Source organism: Protopterus annectens, chromosome 14.part0 (assembly GCF_019279795.1).
Source record: "Protopterus annectens isolate FY-2018-M chromosome 14.part0, PAN1.0, whole genome shotgun sequence".
Lineage (NCBI taxonomy): Eukaryota > Metazoa > Chordata > Ceratodontiformes > Protopteridae > Protopterus > Protopterus annectens.
The window spans coordinates 299,170,016-299,187,523 of NC_056748.1; positions in this window are offsets into that span (position 1 = coordinate 299,170,016).

Genomic DNA, 17,508 nt, shown 5'->3' on the forward strand with positions numbered 1-17,508 from the left:
CATTTTCTCAAGATATGAGTCATAGTTTGCATCACAGATAGTTTCTGCCTTATTAGCCTTAATATAACATTTATAAGAAACAGTCACATTGCAATTGCTCCAACCCACCTGAATAGTGTCATTTTATAAAACATACAATTCCTTTTTGTGTAACAGGTAGGTACAATGCTATTTTGTCTTGTGATTTTACAGGTGTAGTATCAAAAATCAAATTTTCCCAGGTCTCATTGACCCCTAGGGGGACAGCAGTCATTAATAATCCCCCGTATGCTGTTGGTATAGCTGTGCAAATCCAGCAGTTCGAAACATTAAAAGTCTCAGCATACACGTATTTAATTGCTTGGTAAGTGTTAAAGTTTGGATGCCAGTCTATGAGTAATGCATCACGTTTGTTCAGTTCAACTCGTGTGGCTGAAAAAAGGAAAGGCCACAGCAAAAAGATCATTGTTATCAGTATAGCTAACAGGATGATCATGCAATTTTTCTGAGGTTGTTCTGCATCCCTGTTTACTCTATACCTGGTCATCTTGTTCTCGTTATATAACAGTAACAAGGTTTTTGTCCGGTTCAAAGTTCTTAACCAATTTACAGTGTGTCAGATGAATCCATGATGCTCGCTCTGCGATCTTGACTGCAGTGGGTGTTGACAGTAGCACTTGGTACGGCCCTTCCCACTTTGGAGAACTCCAGTTTCTTTTTTCACGACCTTCACCCAGACCCACATGCCTGGGACTACTGCTGCTTCCAATGGTCTGGCTTGTTTTTTATCTGAAACAGAATTTAACTGCAGAAGTTTGTTATTCAAAAATCACCTCATATACTCTGCAAGTGAACTGTCAGCCTCCTGGTCTGCAGGCATGAGAGGTTTCCACTGAGGTGTATAATAAGCCCTCCCAAACAGTATTTCAAAAGGAGTTAACCCTTTTGCATTTGGAACAGTTCTCATGCTCAACAGTGCCAGAAGTAGACAGTGCACCCAGTTCTTTTGTGTCTCACTAATCAATTTCCTAAGCTTATTTTTCAGAACTCCATTAAGCCTCCCTACTAATCCTGCAGATTGGTGGGTGGTATGCACAATGGTTTTTCAAGGAAATCCCGAAATAATGGCTCAATTGTTGTATGGTTTGATTTACAAAGTGTGTGCCATTGTCACTATAGATCTTTTCAACTATGCCAAATCTAGGAATAATTTATTTAATGAGGACTTTTGCAACAGTAGCTGCATCTGGATTTTTGGTCGGAAAAGCTTCCACCCATTTGGAAAACATATCTATAATGACAAGACAGTACTTTTTATTTTCGCATTTGTTTAGTTCTATAAAATCCATACAGATAGTATGGAACAGATACGGTGGTGTAGGGAAACTCCCTTGCTTAGGCTTCAGTGCCCCCTGTGCATGATGCCTGTTACAAACATGGCATGCTGCACAAAAATTTTTGTGTAGTTTGTAAATCCATACGTTGTAAACACTTGATTCACTAACTGTACCATCCCCCCTGTTGAGACATGGCACTGCCCATGGCTCAACAAAGCTGCTAAACAAGTTAGATGGTAAAATTGGTTTTCTTTCTTTGGAGATGTACAGCCCCTTCTCAAGAATTGCTCCTTGTTTTATCCATTTTTGTTTTTCTACATTAGTAGTAAGTGTTTGCACTGTTTTTAAGATTTCTAAATCTAAAATCTCAGACGGTTGTAATTCCTCACTCAAAAGAAATACTTATAAAGCTGAAGCTGTCTGCTTTGCAGCTGTATTAGCTCTCGCATTACTTTTTGAAATCCTATCCTGTTGTTTGGTATGAGCTAGGCATTTACAAATAGCTACTTTCTGAGGTAACTGAATAGATTCTAACAAATCTAAAATAAATTGCATATGATTAATTGGTTTACCGGTAGATGTTATCATTCCTCTATTTTTCCACTGCTGTGTAAAAACATGTACAGTAGAAAAAGCATACTGGCTGTCAGTAAAAATGTTCACACATTTATCCTTTGCCAAGGTACATGCCCTTGTTAAAGCAATCAATTTTGCTGCTTGTGCAGATAAGTTGTGTGGTAAAGACTTTACTTCTAAAAATCTCAGTATCAGAAACTACTGCATACCCCACTAGATTCTGTCCTGTAGGACCCCTTTTACACGAGCCGTCCACATAGTATGTCACCTCAGTATCATCCAAGGGAACATCCATGAGATCTTTTCTAGGCAGTGTTTTTTGCTCAATCTCCTGCAGGCAGCAGTGTGGTTTGCCATCTGCAGGGGTTGGGAGCAAGTTTGATGGATTTAAAGTTGTACATCGTTCAATTGTCATATGAGGTTGGCTCAACAGTATAGTCATACAGGAAAGATGTCTAGCAGGAGAAAGATATGCTACTTTTTCTTGCAGTAAAATAATTGCAACTGAATGAGGCACTCTCAATGTGAGAGGGTGGAACAACACTACTGAGGCTGAAGCCTGCACTGCCATTGCAGCTGCGACTACTGTTTGTACACAGTGGGTCAAGGATTGCACCACTGGGTCTAGCTGTGATGAATAGTAAGCTATGGGGCATTGTTTGTCCCCATGTTGCTGTGTTAACACTGATGTCATATAGCCCTGCTTACAATCTACAGTTTGGAAAAATCGTTTATGATAGTTCGGTAATCCTAAAACTAATGAGGATGCTATCAGTTGTTTCAATTTGCAGAAAGCTGATTCTGCTTCTGGTGTCCATTGTAATGAATCTTGTGCTGCCATAGGCTTCTTGAATATTAAGTTGGTCAGTGGAGCAGATTCCAAGGTATAGTTTGGAATCCAACTCCGAAAAAAATTAGTCGTACCTAGGAAGGACATCATTTCCTTCTTGGTAGTCTGTTTGGGTGCTTGTAATATTGCTGTTTTTCTGTCTTCATCTAATATTCTGCCTTCTTTGGATATTACATATCCCAGGTATTTAACCTGTTTTTTCCAAAGTTGTAGTTTGTTTTTGTTACTTTGTGTCCTTGAGTGGCTAGAAATTGTAGTAATGCTATGGTATCTTCTCTGCATTCTTGCTGGGTGGGGGCTGCCAGCAGAATGTCGTCTACATAAAGTAAAATCTGGCTGACTTTCGGTGGGATAAATCCCGTCAGATTACTTGCCATTTCATGTGCGAATATTGTTGGACTCTCACAATATCCCTGTGGTAGTTGCGTGTATGTATACCTTTTCCCCTGAAATGTAAATGCAAACCAATGTTGGCTGTCAGGGTGTATCGGTATTGAGAAAAATACATTGCTAATATCTACCACAGAAAATACTTCTGTTGAGGTTTCAAATAATTTAATAAGGTGTGTGGATCTGGCACCGTAGGTGCTCTAGGTATAACTGCGTCATTTACAGCTTGTAAATCTTGGACCATACGCCATTCTCCATTTGCTTTCCTAACAGGAAATAAGGGTGTATTACATGGCGAATCGGGAGATTCTCTCAATACTCCTTCCTTAAGTAAGGCTGCAATTATAGGTTTGATTCCTACTTCTGCATCCTTTCTTAAGGGATACTGTCTGTTTTGAGGTCTAAATGCTGACTTTGGCGTGATAGTGACTGGTCCTGCTGTGCGAATAAGTCCTACATCTGATTTCCCTGTTGACCAGAGAGTCTCTGGTATGCCTCGTAAGGCTTTTTTCTCTTCCTCTAGTAAGAGTGCTACTCAGCTGTCCTCGCTTGCCTGCAAGTGCACAGCTGGGTGTGTCTGTGTTATCCAATTTAACTTTTGCTTTTGTACTCCCTGTTCTGACAGTTCTAATTCTGTCTGTTTTTCCCACCTTGTGACTTTTTCTTCTAGGTCTGCTAAGTAGAGCTCTAAGCTCAATAATGCTAAATCCAAGATTTCATTTTCGTCATTATCTGTGATTTCATGCGCATCCCCTGTTTCTTCTATCACATCCTCTACTCCCTCTATCACATTCACATTTGTCATTTCTTGGTCATTTCTTTCTAGTGATTCTTGGCTACCATATAGTCAGTCCTCACCCTCCTTATCTTCTGTGGTTACCTTCTTATTTTGCCTGCAATCCCTTGCCAAATGTCCCTTTTTTCTGCATTTAAAACATTCACCCCTTTTCTTTCTCTCTTCAAACTCCTCTGATCGCTTATCAGATTGTTTGTTTCCCTGGGCATTTTTCTTACCCTTCTTCCAGGACTGTACTACAAAGACTTCTGCTCAGTCTTCTACTGCAAATACTTGAGCTTACTTTTTCTTTTTGCTATTAAAATGCCTTTCAGCATGTCTTGCATATTCAAGTAATGACTGTAATCTACTCGTACGATGATCTACCATGTGCTTTGTAATAAAACTACTTATGGGTGCAATACTACCCTTCAAAAATGCATTCTTTAGTTGCTGCTCATATGGGGAATCATGTGTTTGGTCTTCAGGTACCTGCATTCCACAATGGTTATTAAAACACTTTAATAATCTGGCATAATATCTATCAACAGTTTCACCTTCTTGTTGGATGCATTGATTAATGCAAGTCCAGTCAGCCCTAGGCTTCCATTTCTCAGAGATTCGGTCTGTCAAAACTTTCACTCTGTTATCCAGTTCTGCGTTACTATGTGGGAGTGGCCTATGTTCTGCGTCATGGGGATTCCAGTTGCCACTGAGCATGTGCCAATCTGGACCTACGATTTGGCTGACTACTTTCTCTACTTCCTCTCCATTTAAATGGTAACTTAACCTCATGCCCTGTAAGTCTTCTAAGAATTTTCTAAAATTAACTTTTGGATGGGGAATTCCCTCTGTGGCTTTCCAGATGTCTTCCGGTGTCCACGGTCTATACACTAGAAGAGTTGGGTCCTGTCCTGCCTGTCCTGCCTGTGGATTTGGTACTTCTATGAGTGGACATATCTCTTCTTCACTCATAGCTTGTGAATTTTTATTTATTTCATACAATTCAATATCCCCTCTCAAGTTGCGTGTTCGAGACCTAGTCTCGACAGGATCTCTGACAAACGGTTTTAATTTTGCAGGGACAGTTGGGTATAGCGGAGGTGGATCTGCTTGTCCACTTGCTTCATATTCTGGTAAAGGGAGTGGAGGGGGTGGAGGGGCCAATGCTATTACCAAGTTATTGTCTTCTTTATCTAAAAGCATTGCTTTTGAATTTTTATTCTTTTGTTCCCTGCGGTTTCCTTCCTCAAGCCACCTGTGTGCCTGAGGAACTCCCAATTGACGTTGCTTTTTTACCTGACCTTTTGCATCTGTTTTAAGTTGTTTGACAAGTTTGATAAGTGAAGGTTTATCTAATTTGCCATCAAATTTGTATTTATTAACCCATTTTGTATAGTACCTAACGTTATCGGCACGTTGTAATTGCATGTACTTTGCATCTTCGGTTAATGGCGGATCTCAGGATCTTTTTGTGCACTTATTTCCCATGTTGTCTTAACTCAGTTAGAAATTGTTACGTAACCCTTCTTATCACGTGGTAACACAATTTTTTCCTTTTCACAGTTTATCTAGAATAACTGCCTACCTATCCTGTTTCCCTGATCTATGACAAGACAGCAATCTTTTTTGTCCCTGATTTATATAAAATCTCCCTGACAAAAACAAACACTGTAACAAGTCCCTCATCTGAAACAAAGAAAAGGTAAATTCCTCCTTACCTGAGCCTCCGTGATTGATTGTCTCACTGCTGGAACAGTTGACTCATCCTCCAATCGCAGATCAGAAACAGTGGCTGGCCTCTTTTGAACGACAATTCAGTTGGAGGTCTTTCAGAGCAGAAGAACCGATGTGGCCTCTTCCCCGTACGGTTTCATGCCACCGGGTCCATCTGACCTGAGCTAGAGCGAGAGTTATCCGGCTCGAAGGACCAATCTGTCAAAGGAAAAATAAACTTCAAAAATGATCAATACACAGCAGGTTCAGGTTTAGGCACTTTAATCTTGCAGCAAGGAGACAAAAACGTGCTAATGCAGAGTTTGTCCAACTAAAATCAGGAAGTAAGTCTATCTTTATACACTTTCTAATAAGACATTGCCTACCAAGCTGACGTAACAGATCACAAGTTTTAACATCATCATTTCATAGCAGCTGTTTGTCCATGATTTTCTGCTTGCACTATCAATTTTATGAACAACTTCCTAAGAAAAACAATGTGGCCTTGGTGACCACCGGTTAGATACAACTTCCCACTATGTTATGTTACCATTCAAGGTACTATAGCTAATTCGAGCACAAAGCAAGTACAGATTCTTCAAGTAGTCTTTTGTTTCATGTATCTCTTCTTTTCCGCAGCTGTGCATGTTCTCATAACACGAACAGAGCTGATTGTTCATATTCAATGATATTATAGAAAACAGTATTGTTCTATTCATACACTATTCATTCATTTTCCTGACCTAGCAGATAATCACCTGCTTCTCAGTACATTTCCAAAAGGCATAAACATGAATTTTGCTGTGCTAGCAAATACTAGGTCAGGGTGCATCTTGCAGTTTCAGAAAGCATACTGTGGTTTGAAAAATCATCTTATAATTTCATACAGAATTAAGCTGTACATAAAATAGAATGAAAATGTGTTAACCCTTTTAGCTTCTAATAAGCATTAGACATATATATAAATGAATATTTTTCTGACAGTCATAAAATGGCAATTTATGAATATAGAAAGGGAACTTGTAATAATTAATCACAATAAGTGAATTTGTTGATTTTAACCTATAATTTCACTAATTTTACAATAAGAAATGACAGAAATGAAAATCCTTATGTGTAGGAAATGGGGGGAAGAGGGATGCACTGATAATTAAAATGCACTAACTTTCATCAATGTTTACATAAAACAAACTTGATGCTTTAAGTAAGTTAGCAACAAAGAAAGTGATTACTTAAATGCTGGCAAACAATGAAATATAACTTCTGATATATCCAGTAAAATACATTGTATTATAAACATTAGATGTAAATATTATTACCATATATTTATATTAAGTAATAATTTTTGATAGACCATCAATAATGGTGAATATGTTAAATAACTGTGTGCAATAATCCTTTACTGAGGTTTTATATATGATACATCCTACTTTACTATGATTGAATTGCTTGTCATATATCTTTCATGTAAATATTAATTGCTTATACAATAAGTAGGCATTTGTATTGTATTAGAATTCTGTCTAGTTTGCAATAGTACTGTATCTGTTCAAAATAATATAAATATTGCTTATTCCTATTACAAATATTTTCCATAAGATAATTCAATTTATGGAGCTCATATTTTTTGGATTGTCAAGGTATGAGTGATAATCTGATGGACTTAGGTTTATCCATCAGATTAGGAATAGTTTTTATTCCATGGCTAGTGCAGATCTTAGTTTTATTAACATTTATTAAATTAAATGTATTATTTCACAAAAACATTTTTAGTATGCCTGACCAAAACATTACTTTATTAGTAAAACACTCAAAGTATAAAACTGATAATTTCCTTTAAAAGTTCAAACATATAATTTATAGTTATCAGAGGAAAATGTTTAATAGTCACAATAAAACAAAAAGTACATAGTCTAAATAACCTAAGATGGATTTAACTTTATTATATTTAAATACCAATGGCTTAAACAATTGTAGCAAGAGATCAAATCTGCTAAAATATTTAAAACTGAACAAAGCACAATTTGACTTCCTTCAAGAAACTCATTTCAAAACAAATGACAATTGCAAATGAAATCCTAAGGAATATATGATATTGGCACAATCCACTTATAAGACAAACACAAAAGGGGTAACAATTTTATGCAAAACAAATGTGATTAACCCAGAAATCATTTATATGTATGAATATAAAGAAGGCTTTATGGCATTAGTAATAGTTAAATATAATAACAGAATATGGACCCTAGACAATCTCTACTGGTTTCCAGGCATTGGATCAGGAACCGTTAAAAAAACACTTGGATTTCATTTCCAATAATTATAAAGCGAACTTAATATTAGAAGGAGATTTTAACTGCATATTTGATATTTCTGAAACTACAAACAAAAAAACGCTGCATACATCTGCTCTATCAAAAGCTTTAAACAAGTGGGTAGAATCATTTCATCTTCTAGATACTTTCAGATTTAAAGAAGATCTTTGTTGTTTTCCCATCAAGATCACAGATTTGGTACCCAAACTAGAATAGATAAAATATTTGCTGCCCATGACTTACACTCTAAAATCATTAATTTCTCAATCACTCCCTGCCCCTTTTCGGACCACAATTCATTGATACCAAAACTTCAAAATGTGTACAAACCATTAATCTTTAACTCCAGAATTCCAGCAGCTTCTTCTTTTTTCGGCTTTTCCCAGCTAGGGGTCGCCACAGCGGAACTCCGGTCCACTAATGATTGGCAGTAGATTTTTACAGTGTCGAGGTGCTAGCCTGACGCCCAATCTCTAACGAAGGCACACCCATTCACGCATGTCTTTCGAACACCACTTGACCGTGGGGAGGACATGCAGACTCTACACAGAAGGTGCTCCAGCCGAGAATTGAATGGGAGAACCTCTTGCTGTGAGGCGACAATGCTACCGCTACACCACCGCAGCTTCTAAAATTGAAGAGTTCAAACCCTGTTTATTATGTGAATTACAGTTCTTCTTAGATATTAATTACACCACAGGGATAAATAAAGTAATGATATGGGACTCATTAAAAGCTGACATATATGGTAAAACCCTAACTTGGTATGAAAAAAAAATCAGAGAATGGGATTCTGCATTATAAGATCTACAATCCAAACTGTTGTCAGTAAAAGCTGAAAAAAATCTAAATCATTTGGAGATGAAAAAGAAAGTAGAAGTATTAAACAATAAATACAAGGAAATTCTAACACATAAAACTAGTTTAGCTTTAGAAAAACTAAAAATGAATACCTTGGCCACTCCTCCCAAATATTTACATAATTTATCCACAAGATTCAAAATACAATCAAAAGCTAATAACATTAAAAGTATCTTCCATGAAAAGAAAGGGGAATATGTCTCAGATATAGGTGACATTCTTGATGCCTATAGGAATCACTATATGGAACATTTCCAAAAAGAAAATATACATATTGATCAATTAAATCTAGATGAAAAATGTTCTAATATAAAAACAAAAACCAGAAAAATTAAAACTAGATCTGCAAGCACCCATAACCTACAAAAAAATGACAGATACAATAAAAGAGGGTAAAAATAATAAACCTCCAGGTATAGATGGCATAATTATGGAAATATATAAACTTTTTCCTTCAAAGATACCATCCCTCTTCCATAAAACTCTATTAGAAATTCAGTCACAAGTTTTAATACCACCATCTGGGAGATATTCCTTAATCACACCAATCTTAAAGGAAAACAAATCTTCAAACCTCTGTACCTCGAATAGATCTATATCATTATTAAATAATGACTATAAGATATTTATGGCAGTATTAACTAACAGAATGAAAATACCACTATCCAAAACAATGACTAATGATCAAACTGGATTTATATATTATAGACACACACATGCCAATATTAAAATGATAATTTCTCTTACAGATTATGTTAATAAAGAAAATAAAGAAACACTCGTAATTGGCTTAGATATAGAGAAAGCCTTTGATTCCCTAAATCTGAACTATTGATTCAAAATTCTGGTGTTATTTGAATTTCCTCCTTCCTTTATTTATCTACTAAATAATATATATACAAATAATTTACCATATGTTAAGCTAGGTATTTTTACCTCTGAATCTATACACATAACAAAGGGTGCTAAACAAGGATGTCCCATGTCACTGATTCTATTTGCTTTGGCTATTGAAATATTGGCAGATTCAATACGTAACAATACAAAAATCAAAGGAGTAGATGTTTATGAATAACACAATTATAAAGTAATACTCTTTGCTGATGACATATTGTTAACATTATCCAATACAAAAGAGACATTAGAAGAATTAGATATTTTAATTGACACATTTTACAGGACTTCAGGACTCCATTTCAATAAATCAAAATCAAAATGTTTATTTTTAAATAAAAAAGAATTGCAGATGAAGGGGAATCACATTATAGGGAAACAAGAATCTACCTTATAATATCTAGGAATTGAGTTATGCAAGGATAATAATGAATTGGTCTAAAAAACTGCAATAATATCATCAATACAATTAAAATCTATATCAAACCATGGAAACAGAGAGGATTAAACCTTCCTGATATAGAAACATATATAAAAGCATCAATATCTAAAACAATCTCAGATCGGGTAAGTCTAAGTTATTCTGCAAATTGGAAAGAATTACTAACTTTAATATCAATAAATTAATTTTATTTACAAAAAAAAGTCAAATAACAGATAAAAACAATTTGCCATGGCACATATTATGTATTAGCATGCAATATAACATAACTAAGCCCACTAAAACTCATATGATTAATGATTACATTGACTCATTCAGGAACATTATTAATGCAAATATAGATTTAAAAATCTGGTTTGATCTTTTAACACCATTCATAGTTACAAAGAGCTATCCACATAAAAGATACAGAGAAATAATTAATTCCTGGGAACAGAAAGGATTTGTTTTCGGTTTCAATGTATCAAAGAACTAAAAGTTCTGCATATGCAAACAATAGAAACAACATACAAAATTCCACAACAAGACTGGCTAACTATGCAAAGCATTCTGACGTATTCTCAAGATTTATGCAGAATAATTAGTAATTCTTCATTTAAAGAAACAACTAAACTTACGAAATACCTATATGAAATCATATATAATGATTATGACACGGGAAATAGTATTTCAAAATTTTACAAGATATTGATAAATTATAAAACAACACCCAAATCCTAATATTGGAATTATATAACAAAAGGACACTCATTACAGCTAACTGAAGAAATTAAATCAAATATTTTATTATCAATAAAACATGCATCCTTTACACAATACTGGAAAGTTTTAATTGGAAATGCTTGCACGGAGCACTCTTAACTCCATATAAAATTACTAAAATGAATTCTCCCACAAAGGGAATATGTTGGAGGTGTGAGCAAATACACAATGTAGATTAGAATCTCATTTTTTCGACTGTGTTAAGAGTAAGCCATTTTGGAATGGTATTAAAAACTTTTTACAAGCTTTATTTAATGAATCATTTAACTTATCTAAAGCTCAAATATTATTAAATGTGTACAAAGGTCCTCATTTGAATGAGTCAAATATGTATCTAGTATGGACAATACTTGCAATCTCAAGGAAGTGTATAACAAAAAGATGGAATACAAACACAATACCGACTTTTGAAGACTTCTACAGCCTACTGAAGACTACAGCATTGTTGGAAATTAAAATTAAAGAATTAAGGATTCATCCTAAGACATTTATTAACAATCCATGGAAAAAGTCTTATCATTGATTGACACTTTACAATAACTGAACAAATACACTCTGATAACTGGATTGTTATACAATATAAAGTAATTGTATATACTGAGCTCTGTTATAGTGTCAGGCTGATGTAAATAGTGTACATAGCTATTTAAGATGTTATATACAAATACTATGAAATTTATTCAACTGTATTTGAAAAATAAAACTGTTTTTGAGAAAAAAAAAAGAAATATAAGCAAAGTTACTTCTTTCTACAATTATCAACTGTATTGCTGGCTATACTATAACCATATACACTGAGGAAAATGACCAAGATGCCTAAAAGCTAGTAGATGCATTCAATTCACAGTAGTTGCATAATAAAGAAAACATATAGTTACATACTTGGGAGCACACTGCTAGGAGACGCTTGGTACCCAAATTAAGTAGGAATTCAAACATGATGCCCAAAGGTACCCTGGCGCTAAGTAAACTCTGTTGGGAGAAAAGATCACATGGGATAGGGAAGGGGCAGTCTTCCAGGAGGAAAGTGTGATGTAATGCACTAAAGACTTGCGCCCAGTCCAGAAAAGGCAGAAGTAGCTAAAAAACTTATCTCCAATTCAATAACAAAGGTAAGAAAAATGGCCAAAATGTAACTAAATGTTGACTAGGTGGGGTGGATCAAAACCGGACTAGTGAGAGCAGCCAAGAGAAAGGGGAAAGTCTGTAACACAATGAACTAGCTCCACGAGATTGGCTTGATGTGAAGCGTAGAGGTAGTATAGCCTAAGACAGATATCAAAGGAGTATTTGTGGAGATAAAGTAGCTGGGGGGGAAGACACTTGTAGTAGTGCTGTTAGTTAGAAATAAAAGGGAGAGAAACTATTTCCCTGTAGGTAGGTGCAGGACAAGACAAATTAATACCTTAGAGGCGACCAAGGAATTCTAGCAGCATGCTCCAAAAGTTATTAAAAACAGGAGTTTAGTGGATATTTAGAGGTTATTTAACAGTGAACACTAAGAACACAGGTTCAAGTAAAAAATTTAGATTTGTATATTTTTCTTGAGATATAGAATGAATAAGGAGATATAGAATGAATAAGGATATAAATATTTGTATATGGATAGTTTTATTTTATTTGAAATATATACCTTGTATGACATCTACTATTCCTTTCTTATATTTGTCAGTGATTTTATAGGCAGACATAAGTACTGAGCAAATTTTAAAATAGCTACCCATTCAACATTTTAATGAGTAGGATCATTCAGCTAATAATTTAAAAGCCTTCCACTGTACTTTTTTCTGCTGTTCTAAGGGTCTATATTAGAACATCGAAGTTTCAAAACTTCGAATGTTCTAATATCAACCCCTATTCAGCGAAAGCTGAAAATATCGAAGCAACAGAAAACCAAATTTTTTCCTAGGGAAAGAATTCAGTTGTCCATTTCTGTTACTTCAGTATTTTCAGTGCTGTGGTGGAAAGTTACAGGTCGGGTTCAGGTCACTGTGCAATTGAGTGCAGGTTAGGTTAGTTAGGGTTAGAGTGCGGGTTAGGTTAGTTAGGGTTAGGGTGTGGGTTAGGTATGTATGCGATTGTGTGGACGTGAGGGTTAGGGCAGGTTAGGTGAGTTAGGGTTAGGGCGCGGGTTAGGTATGTGTGCGATTGTGTGGACCTGAGGCTTACGACAGGTTAGGTGAATTAGGGTTAGGGCGCGGGTCAGGTAAGTGTGTGTGAGGGTTAGGGTGGGGTAGGTGAGTTAGAGTTAGGGTGCGGGTGAGGTGAGTGTGCAATAGTGATGAACCTTAGGGTTAGGGTTTGGGTTAAGGTAAGTGGATAGTTAGTGGTGTGTGTATAGTTTAGTGTAGTGTTAGGTGTAAGATTTTAGGTGTATGTGTGTGGATTGCTGTGTGTTTGGTGTGCTTGTGTTGTGTGTATGTGTTTTGGAACAGCAAATATTTTCCCTAGGAAAACATTTGCTGTACTGTATGTTCGATGTTTTCAGCTTTCGCTGAATAGGGGTCGATATTAGAACATTCGAAGTTTTGAAACTTCAATGTTTTAATATAGACCCTATTCTAATGACATATCTGTCTTTTTAACAGACGAAGATCAATATACTGCTTTTGAAGTAAATAGAGCACTTCAGTTTGCTTCGTAGGAGATTTGACACCATTTATACTATAGATTTTCAAGAGAAACAGTTAATACTCAGAAAACAAATATAGTTCCTTTAAACAAAAGCTATATCAGGTACTTCAGAATGCAGTGGTAAAAACTTTTAACAACTAACCATTAAGTAGTTGCAGCAACAACATATGATCAAATAAACATTTATTTATTTAATTTATTTTAGATTTGTTGACCAGGCTAGTCTAACTGGATACATGTCCATTTTCAGTAGAGGCCCGGGGAGAAAAGCTCCAACACAAATACACAATATACTATAAATGTTGCAACAGTTCAAGCTTGACACAACTGTTATTAAAAAAGTCCAATACTGTTGTAGCAGTACAAGCTTGATGCAGCTGTTATTAAAAAAGTACAAAACTAATGGTGAGCATAATACAAATAGTAAAGGTAATATACAAAAGGTTGTTTACTTTATACATAGAATTAAATTGGAAAACATGATTTATATGAATCACTAAGGAGAAGTCAGTAGTTAGTGCAGTTTAATATTAGGTGAAAAGTATACATAGGTATAAAGTAAGAAAGTTAGTCAGGGTTAGTACAAGGGCATAACCAATGAGTACTAAGAAATAGTTTTAGTTTCTGTTTAAAAAGTGTTATTGAGGACAGATATAGGAGTTCAGTGGGAAGTAAGTTCCAGTGTTTTCCTACAGAATTAGAGAACAAAGAATTTCCTGCTAAGTTGTTTGATCTGCTAGTACTAATAAGTAGTTTATTAGAGGAGTGTAGATTCTTAAGATTGTTGTAGGGGGTGATGAGAGTAGTGAGTATAGGTGTATTGTTGGGGTGATACAGGTTCTTATGGGTAATAGCAAGCTGGTAAAATAAAAGCTGATTTTGGAACTCCAGCTATCTTAATTGTTTTAGGTTGCCACATTAATGAGTTCTAAAAGGAGAGCCAGTGGCAAATCTAGCAATATTATTATAGGAAATTGCCAGTTTGTTGAGGTTGTTTTTTGAAAGATTAGTGTATATAGGTGAAGCATAGAGTAGAGTGGAGATTAAATGAGTTCTGGCTATAGCGGTCCTGGCTAATGGAGTAAGAAAGGGTTTGATTCTATACAGGGATCCCAATTTCTTGTTGACTGTTTTTATTGTACTGTTAATGTGAGTATCAAAGTTAAGGTTGCTATCTATAGTTATTCCTAAAAGTTTGGTGGTTGGGTCAGGAGATATGAGAGTGCCATTCTTAGATATGAGTGTGAAGTAAGCAGGGGTTGACTTACAGGTTGGAGTAAAAAGTAGAAGTTTAGTTTTTTTAGGGTTCAGTAGGAGGCAATGGTTTAAAAACCATTGTTCTACTGTATTAAATGCTTTTTGGGTAAGGGACTGCAGCTCAGAAGGAGAATTAGCTGAACAATTTATAGTGGAGTTGTCTGCATATTGAATACAGGTTACATGAGGAATTGCTAAGTGGAGGTCATTAATAAAAATGGAAAATAGCAGTGGGCCTAATATGGAGCCCTGGGGAACACCAAGGGAAATGGGGAGGTGTGTAGATAGATTGCTGTCCCATAGTACAGCCTGTTGTCTGTTGTCTAAGTAAGATTTGAACCAATTTAACGCTAAAAGTTTAAGAGAAAGGGATTTAAGTATATCTAGAAGGAGCTGGTGATTAACCATGTCAAAAACTTTAGATAAATCTATAAAGACTGAAGAGGAGAGAATATTGCTGTTACGTTTTTTATTTATGCAGTCTGTAAAGGATAGCAGTGCAGTGGTGGTACTGTGGTATGGTCTAAATCCATGTTGACAGTTGGCGAGTAAGTTATTTTGGATAAGATGGTTAAGTAGTTGCTTATGGATGCATTTTTCCATTATTTTTGCCAGTGGGGAGAGTAAAGCTATTGGACGATAGTTTGAAAAGTCATTGGAGTTACCACCTTTATGTAGGGGGGTGATGTGAGAGATTTTCCAGATAGATGGGATAGTTCCTTCTCTTATGGTTCTGTTTATCAGAATGGAAATGGGGGAGGATATGGCTTTGGCTCCTTTTTGCAGGTATTCTGCTGGTAGTTGGTCAGCAGAGGGGGTGGTAGGTTTTAGTTTTTGGAGAAGAGAGCAAATAAAGGAAGTAGAAACAGATTGTAACTGAAATGATGGAAGTGGACAAGTAGGTGAGGTTGCTAGATTAGAGGTACTTGGAGATAATTGACTAGCCAGAGTGTGGATGACATCTGTAAAAAAAGAATTGAAGGTGTTGGCAGTTTGTGTTGGATTCTCTGGTTGGAGCCTTTGGGGTTAGGTGTAGTAGTTTGTTAATGCTAGACCAAAACCTTTTTGGATTCTTTTGGTGAGTTTGTTGTAGCTGGAAGTAAAAGTTTTTTTTTTATCTAAGAGGATAGTGTTTTTGTTGTATTTCTAAGTTGTTTAAAGTATTGGTGGTCTGTACAATTCTTAATAGTGCACTATTTAGCCCAAGATTTGATTCTAAGGAGGATATTTTGCCTAGTAGCTATTGTGAGCCATGGGGCAGGTTTAGCCTTATTTCTAATGGTGCGTGATGGGGCATGGTGGTCAAGGATGGCTACGAATGTAGAATTAAAGTATTCCACTGCTTCATCTAGTGGGAGGTATTTTAGCGGTAACCAATTGCAGTGTTTAAGTTCTAATTGGAATAGGTCTGGGTTAAAATGTTTTTTTTTGTCTGTATTATCCTAAAGGTATTTGGGTAAGTTATGTTGGTTTTGTGTCTGATGATATATGTTAGTGAGTGGTCACTTAGATCATCAGGGAGGGTTCCTACTTTGTATGTTTGAACAGGAGAATTAGTAAGACTCCAATCTAAAGTGCTTTCTTTGTTATTGGTTTTATTGATCCTGCTTGGGGAGGTGATGGCTTGTGAGAAGCCATATAGGTTAATATGGGTGGTAGGATGTAAAGTACTACAGGACTTCCAGTCGATATTAAACATGGTAATAAACCATCTCAATGAGTAGAAGAACACAAACATTATGAAAATTAACAATGTGACTAATCTATCTATGAGTGCATGTGTGTCTTTGTTGTATCTGTATGTGCTACCTCTATTTCCTAGTGAGGAAACATCTGTTCAACAAAACTCCTATTCTGTAGAATGTATATATATCTGCAAGAATCCCTACACTTAAGACAGTCATGTTGATAACTGAATGGAGAAAGTATATGTAGATTTAAAAAGAGAAAAGACAGCAACATTTCCAATTTATCACTTTTTCAATTACTGTTTTAGCAAGAATATTATGATCATAAAAGATAATGGAGTGTGAAAGTAACATTTCATAACCTTGGCAGTTAGACTTGCATGCATATCTTCCCCAACAGGAAATGTGATATAATGATTAAAATTAAAAATATCTGTTCTGCATAAGAAACCTTAACTCTGTCCCCAAAATGTCAACTTTATCAAGTTATGCACCAAGAGTAGCATTAAATATGTTTTTATTAACATTTAGTATATTTTTGCCTCCTCTGTTTAATTTGAAGTATTTGGAAACTACTCCTCAGTCTAATGAATGTTTGTTTTCTTTTTTACATATTTCTTCAAATACTGCAATGATTGCAGTACAGTATGCGTACAAAACAATGTCTGAATGTTTGTTGCTATTTTCACTTACTGACACAGTATCAGATAAAATGTTTAAGTTACTTTCTTAGCAAACATTTTAAGGGTAATCAAAGTGTCTTCTTGTTGTTCTAAGGTTGGATCATCACAAATAATCTTCTGAAGACAAAGTTATATTGTAGCAAAGTAAATTTTATTGATGAAATAAGATAATGCAGCATATTGAGAATCACAAAGAAAGTCTAATCACCACATGCTGATGGCTAAATGTAAAGTACAACAAACAGCAGGTCTCAACCCCTCAGGTGGTCACCATTGGGATATGCTCCAATACAATTCACACTTCTTAGTTGGCTGTTACATTGTCCGGTATACTTCCTTTTCTAACCTA